Source organism: Heterocephalus glaber, unplaced genomic scaffold (assembly GCF_053883595.1).
Source record: "Heterocephalus glaber isolate CG9 unplaced genomic scaffold, H.glaber_assembly_v1.0 deba00001472, whole genome shotgun sequence".
Lineage (NCBI taxonomy): Eukaryota > Metazoa > Chordata > Mammalia > Rodentia > Bathyergidae > Heterocephalus > Heterocephalus glaber.
Genome location: NW_028258315.1, coordinates 6165131 through 6172942, shown reverse-complemented (window position 1 = coordinate 6172942; position 7812 = coordinate 6165131). Strand labels below are relative to the sequence as shown.

At 45.0% G+C, this 7812-nt stretch overlaps 1 pseudogene; it reads left to right on the top strand.

Annotated features, from left to right (window-relative positions):
- The first annotated feature begins 7041 nt into the window (after positions 1-7041).
- LOC147826168 (large ribosomal subunit protein uL23 pseudogene) lies at positions 7042-7563 on the top strand (annotated as a pseudogene).
- The last annotated feature ends 249 nt before the right edge of the window (positions 7564-7812 follow it).

Here is a 7812-nt window from a genome sequence, read left to right as displayed (position 1 = left end):
AGATTCTCCTTTATCTAATTTTTAATTGATGGTGCAGGTGGACCTTTGGGCCTAAAAGCAGGCCACTTTCTTAACTTCAATGATTGAGTATTTAGTTCTCCTAAGACTTTTAGATATCTACTACTCACAGACTTGAGCAGAATAGTCAAACACCAACTAAGCAAGCTAGTTTGAGGGCCCAATTCTAGGCCCAGAAGCCTAATTTACTGAGAGGGGGTTGTTAGGGCTTAGATCTAAAATGTCACCCCAAATTCCCGTTGTGTGTGGGAGGTGATGGGATCATGAGGGTCCTATATTCACCAGCAGATCCCTCTATTGATAAGTTCAGCAGCTGAGTGTGCAGTTAGGAGGTGGGGCCTGGGATGGAGGTGGTCACTGGGATGTGGCCTGGAAGGGTGAGTCTCTCCCCAGATCCTCCCCTCACTCTACTTCCAGGCTGCCCTGGCTGGAGCGTCTTCTCCTCGACCACACACCTCTGCCATCCTGCTTCTGCCTTGGATCCAGCTGATCATGGACTGAAACTGTGAGGCAAAATAAATCTCTCCTCCTTTCAGTTGGGGGTGTTGGATATTCTTGTCCCAGTGACAGAAAAGTGACTAAAGACAAGGGTCAGATCAATGAGCTAGTGCTAGAAAAATGTTGAATAAAAAGAGGAAAGTAGAGAGCCACACATTATGGCAGGAGCACATGCAGGAGCAAAATGGCCACATCTCAAAATGAGTAACGAGAAAGACTAGGGCCCCACAATTCCCTCCAAGTGGCCTAAGCACTTAAGAATCCTGACGACATAAGCACCTCCCACTAAGTCCCACCTCTTAAAGGTCCACAGAACTTCCCCGTACTGCCGCCCTGGGGACCAAGCCTTTACATATGGAGCTGGAGGACACCCAGTGCCCAAACCATAGCCCGCCCAGAGCTCAGTCCCTCGGGATTACGAGTTGCTGGGGCAGTCATCTCCACTGGGATCTACTGGGCATATTGCTTCACCTCGCTGTGTGTGCTGGGCGCTGTGCTCCATTGTGGTCCTGCAGGGTTGAAGAGGCAGAGGTTACCTAGAGGAGGTGCATCGCATCGAGACAGCAGAGCCAGGAGAACATGCCTGACCACACAAGCATCTTTCAAGCCCTTGATCACACCATTTCATTACCACTGTATTGGCTAAAGCAACTCCCATGGCCATGCCTGAAGGCAAGGGACAGGAAAGTGTATTTTGCCAGTGAAGGTGAAGGTGGAGTGGAAATGAATATTTATGGACAATTATCTTATCTATCACAAAGACATAACAGAAGTGTGTTCTCCCCCTGTGTAACTCTACAGGGTACATTATATTAGGCTCTAAAGCTAGATGAGGAGGGGATACACTTACTACTACAGCAAGATTGCTATGGAATGAAACAATATTCAGACTCAACAGAGTGTGGCAAGAGATTCCAATGCCACTGAAAATTCTCATCACAGAAGTTAGAGGTTGCAAGGCTTGACCTAAAAGGGTTCATTATTTCTTTCTAGATGTTATATCCAGAGTGTTTATAAGCGACTACTAGGTGAGCCTTAGTACCTGATTTATGATAATGTGGATCCTGTGGTTAAGCATGCAAATCACATAAAGATCATGCATAAAACACATAATTCAGTCATTCATGAATTTTCTACCAGAGTGTAACTTCTGATACAGATAACAGCATAAATATTTAACTTCCTGCTATGTAGAAGTGATTCTTTATTCAGCTTCAACTGTTATTAATCACTATTTTATATAGCTGTGGTTTTAGCTGCCAGACTGGAGGTTAGAAACCTTCTAAAAGGTATTCATGACTCTCAGTATTAGGCCCCAGTGCTAAGCTTTAGAGAAGTTTTCTCATAAAAGCCAGTGATTTGCACTTGCTAATAACATTTTCCCCTTTCTCCATCACTTTCATCCAAATTTCTATGTGACTGCACAGTATTTATCTCAGAGATGCCCTCAGAACAACAGTTTCAAAATATTTTAGATAGCTTGTTGACTTTTGGAAGTAGGTGATTTCAAATCAAAATCCACCTTTCTGGCTCATCTTGAAATATCAGAAGATCTGGCTACTCTGGACCTGTGTTTGTGGATCTGGCACCTTTCTGGGGCCCAGTCACGCTGCCCCTCAGCACACCCCACTCCATGGGCTGGGCACATCCGTGTCCCCTGCCCAGGATTCCTCGTTTACAGAGCTGGCCTCACCCCAGAGGGACCTCAGCACTCCAGCTGCTTCTGTCTTTGTACCATCTCTGCCTGAATGACGACCTGTCTCTAACCATGTGGTTTTTCTCTGTGCACCACTTCCTCTCCACCAAGAGAAGTGGAATTGATCTCTCTCTCCTCTCCATCTCTGTGTGAACTTATCCCTCTCCCATCTATCCTCGTAGGTGAGATGACTGTTCCCTGTATCAGCATAAAATCCAGTGGTGGCCGCTTTTCACCCAGAAAAACATCGCCCTGGCCATGATCCAGCCACCCTGCCACACACCCGTCTCTGCAGACTAAATCTCAGTGCGTTTCAAGTTAGACACTCATCTCTCAACATGATTCTTTACCTTCTCGCCTCCAATTTACATTAAGCAATTTCGTAAGGTGGAGTGTTTTCTTTAGGAGTTTGGAAAATCACAATTTTTAAGTAAAATTATGCAATGACTTTTTTTTCATACCTACTTCACAAGTTGTTTTCTCCTCTGAAGATGTCTAAAAAGTTCCCTACTGACTAAGGGAGGGCCCACAATCCTCCTCTTGTGACCCTTCGTGCTTTCTTCAAGCTGTAACAACAGTCTTCTTCTAATTAATGTCCCAAAATGTTCCAACTGAATACCCAAGGATTTCAAGGTGGATTCAAGAGCAGTGCCAACTATAGGAGCAGCACATCTCAGCTGCTAACTAAATTCTCTCTTAATCACAAAGTGAAAGACCAGATCAATATGATTTTAGGAAAGGTTGAAACAGATAGCAAAAGGTTAGCATTCTGCCTTGCTTGCAAATGGAGGCAACTATTTTTAATCTGTGAAAGAATGCACATGTGTCTGTGGCCTCCACTTGCCTGTGGCTTTGCCACGCAGAAGAGTGCCCTGAGCAAACTAGAGGCAATTCCAGAATCCCAGTCACCTGACAGGAGACCCCCAGACCCCTCTAGGCAGGGGCACAGTTTTAGCAGAGCAGACTTAATGTAGTTGTTTAGACACACCCCATGCTCCTGAAGAATCTATTTCTGCCTCTCAGCTTCATTATAAATGTCAGGACATGATATAGTTATGGTTAAAACGGCACTTTCATTATAAGTTCCTCTTGCTAGACACTTACAGTTTTCTGAATAAATTACCCTTTGGGGATGAAATTTCTCCTTGGCCTCAAGGTAAATTGGTGTAGAAAGCCTGAAAAATCCAGGTTGTCTTTCTTTTTGGTGGGCTGCAGCACCAGCGTAGGGAAGCAAATGATGACTTACATTTGGGTGGAGGTCATTACCTATGTCCAGGCAGGACCTTCTTTTTGGGTGGTCTCAGCATTTGCAGCCTCATGGTTAGCTTTATGATCCCTCTAGTAGTGGGTGGAAACAGAGGGAAGGGGTCCAAGGAAAAGGGGATTAGAAGCTATCCTGGTGTGCAGAGTCCCTGTCCTCTGCTCCCAAGGGCTTGGGCAGCTAAGGCCCAAGGTCACGTCCTGGAAGGTCAGAGTTAGTGCGGGGGACTCTCTGCTCTCACAGGGTTGCTCAGGGCCATTAACTAAGTGAAAGTGTGCAGGAAGAAAAGTTGAGCTCAAATACTGACACCCAAAAGGGACCAAGGTGGGGAGCCTGGAGTCAAGAATTGAGATTTTTGGAAATGAAACTAGAAAGAAGTCCCGAAGGGTAAAGTGTTGCTGGTGGGAAGGACCATCTTTGGCCACCACTTCAGCCTGTCAGTAGGTGCAGACCTTGAGCGCTCTTTCCAGCAGGACAACAGCAATGAGGAGACTATAAAAAACTAAAGCAATTATTTCAAAGACCAATTTCCATGGCTGGAAATGTGTGGGCCTGGAAGCCATGTTGCTGGTGGGACCTAGACATCTCATCTGTCCCAGGAGTCCCAACTCAGAGCGGACGTTTGGTGACAACTGACCTTCTGCAGCATTGTCTAGTTATTCACCTGCCTTGTCTTTTTGATTTTGGATGGCAATTTTTGAATTCTCTACAAGACAGGATTCAAATAGTTAGTAATGATGATTGTTTTGAATTATGAAAGATTTACGGTAAAAGCTTGGATGTCTGAAAACCTTGGGCAGTATCTTACTCTTCCCCCACTGAGTGGGTGTAGAGAGACGCTTTGTACGGTTTTCCTTCTACATCACCCCTAGGCGCTGTGTGTGAAGGGTTCCCTTATGCCAAAAGAGAAAAACTACTTCTTTCATCCCCAAGGCTCTTATTTCTTCTATGTTCTGTCTCCTGACTTCCCTGCAAGTGTGGTTGGACAGTAAATGCCTTTGACAAGTTTGAATAGACCCGTGTTAGAAATGAATCTCCAAGGCTTTTAAAAACCACCCACTGAACAAGTAAAAGTTGTCTTTCTCCCTCTGATAGAGATTTTCCAACTTTTTAATAATGGGATCAAGGTAGAAAATGGGGTGTACTTTGGGCCACTACACTAGTAATGAATATCCAAGGAATTTTTCCTGGCACATTTATAGCCCAAATAAACCCTTTGGCTCACCTAGCATTCTGTAAAAGTTGACTTATTGGATCTTTTCAGGAAGTGGAGGAGGCAGCCTCAGTGAGGTTCCACCTCTCTAGGGTCCAAGCTAAGGCCAGAAGTTTCCACCACTGAACTGAATTCAAACAATGATAACTCAGCTCCTCACCAAAGAAGCAAGGAAAAAGATTAGTTGGGCACATACTCCCATAATTACTCTAAAAGTCCTCTTTAAAACAGGGATTATTTAAACTATATTATTGTGGGAGAAAGAGAGTGACATTGATGGAAACATTTAGATTCTGCTTATATTAAAATCCTCTAGAAAAATTCAGGAGTAGAAAATAATGTTTTTCTTTTTTCAAAGACTGACAAAAAATTACTTTGTGCTTCAGCATCAAGTGGCTGAGGATTTCTGTGGTCATGAAGGTGGGTTCCAAGCATATGGCAATCACGGGGCCATGCTAATAAGGGCCTAAATACCATAGATTTTTCCACCTGTCGTCCAGTGTCCAAGTCACATAGTAAAATCCATCCAATGCTTGAAGCCCTCTTGATACTCCATGGAAAACTCTAATCCAAGTACCAGCACCGCCACATCAAAGGAGCATGATTTTTCTAGTGACTGCAGCACAGAACAGCTTCTCCTGTCGTTCTGGCCTCTCCACACAGCAGGCTCATTAAACTTGGTTCCTGCTCCTGGAACACACGTTTTCTGCCTACACTGGGTCCCATTCATCCCTGAGGACTAAGATCCATTCTGCGCCCTCAATCTTTCCTGCCACTGCTCTTGCCTTCACTGGAGTTTCCTTCTCGGTATAGTTTGGATATGGTTTCTCTTCCTAAGGATCGTATGCTAGAAATTGGTTCCCAATATAATGGCATGGGACTTTCGAGAGATGAGACCTAGCAGGGGAGAGTTAGGTCTCATGTGCTGGATTAGTTACCAAGAGAGTGAGCTGTGATAAAGCAAGCTTGGCACCTTCGCATCTCTCTCGCACGCTCCCTACGTATGCACCACCTCCCCTTCCGCTTCTGTGCCACAATGAAGCATCCTCACCAGAAGTCAGCAGATGCCAGCACCATGACCTGGAGCTTCCCAACCTCTAAAACCAAGAGCCAAATCAAATCTGTCTTCTTTACCCAGCCTGAGGTATTTTGTTACAGCAACAGGAAGCAAGCCAAGATGCCACTTTTGTTAACTGTAGCTTCATCTTGTCTTGTTTTTCTGTTGTGGAGTGAAATTTTCTGAATACAAGCCATTCTCACTAGGTTTCATCTTGCCCAACTGAGCTCACACCATCCTAGGAAGGAGCACACACAGGTCCACTATGGCCATATGTGCAGAAGACGGGCAGTTGGAAGGGGAGGCCCAGCCACGGCCTTTTCCATCTCTCTCTCCATGTGGGACCTCCCTAGGTTCCTGATTCACACTCCAACACCCTTTCTGGAGTGGTCACAACATTCCTGGTGGTTCTAAAAGACTTTTGGAAAGCAGATAGTGCTTAAGTCACACCCCAGAGAAAAAGTTCTTGTGTCTGCATCCAGTCAGTCTCAGTCTTTACTGTACTGCAGAGAACATAAGTACCACATGAACTAAAGGTCCTTTGTCTTAGCTGCATTCAACAACACTTTGCTGAGCCTGTATACATCAGATGCATCCACTCTATTGAGAATACTTCTTAGAAAAGGTATCATTTTGATTGGATATTGAAAGATGAAGGGAATGTAACAGATAGAGATGAAAGTGAAGGGAATCATATAAGTCACACATGGGGCCCAAAATGGGCCAGGCATGTGGTCAACAAGGGATCCTCATGTCTAAAACCTTGGGCTGATAAAGGAAGAGAAGTAGTGAGAAACAAGGCTACACAGAAAGGTTGGAGTCCAAAAGTAGAGAATCCTGTGGAGGACAGGGCCATCTGGCCACAAACCAGCCTACCTGTCCTCACACAAATGACCTTGTCCTAGGAGCTCCCAGCTCCCTGCATTATTCAAGGCTTAAGTTCTGACCTTGGAACTGTCCCATGTCTATACTTATCTTCTTAATCTAGTTTTAATCTCTCTACTGCCTCATTTTTTGCCTTATGCAAGAATAAGATCCACATGGTCCTTCCCTAATTCTCTACCAACATTTTTAGACAGTGTTATGGCTGTGTCTAGATGTCCCCCCAGAGCCTCATGCAGCCATAGGTGGAACTTTTCAGAGGAGGCTGGATCTACAGTGTGCGATGCTGGATAAGGGTGCGTGATGACTAAATTAGTCCACTGATTGATTTGACATAGTTCTGGGTGTGGATAATGGGAAAGCCACCCTGGGTATGAGTACTATCCTGCTCTAAGGACAGGTGGCTTGTGTAGAATATAAGGGAACAGACCAAGATGGCACTGAAGGCAAAGAAGGAAGCTCCTGCCCCTCCCAAAGCTGAAGCCAAAGCAAAAGCTTTGAAAGCCAAGAAAGCAGTGCTGAAAGTCATCCACAGCCACAAAAAGAAGAAAATCCACACATCACCCACCTTCCAGCATCCCAAGACACTGCAGCTCCGGCGGCAGCTGAAATACCCTCAGAAAAGCACCCCCAGGAGAAACAAGTTTGACCACTATGCCAATCATCAAGTCCCCCTGACCACAGAGTCAGCCATGAAGAAGACAGAGGACAACACACTGGTGTTCATTGTGGATGTCAAGGCCAACAAGCACCAGATCAAACAAGCTGTGAAGAAGCTCTGTGACATTGTGTGGCCAAGGTCAATACCCTAATCAGGCCTGATGGAGAGAAGAAGGCATACGTTCAACTGGCTCCTGATGATGATGCTTTGGATGTTGCCAACAAAATTGGGATCATCTAAACTGAGTCCAGCTGGCTAATTCTAAATACACATTATTTTCACCATAAAAAAAAAAAGAATACAAGGGACCAAACAAGGGATGCTATTGTTAAATGCTTCCTTGCTACTTTGCTGCCTTTCTGTTTCCTGCCCACCATGAACTGTTTCTCCTCTATGATGCCCCTCTGCCTTGGAGCAAGCCAACTATGAGCTGAAACCTATACAAACCATGAGCCAAAACAAACCTTTCCTCCTTTAACTTTGGGTGTGAGGTATTTTGTCTCAGCAATGAGAAAAGTAAGCCAGA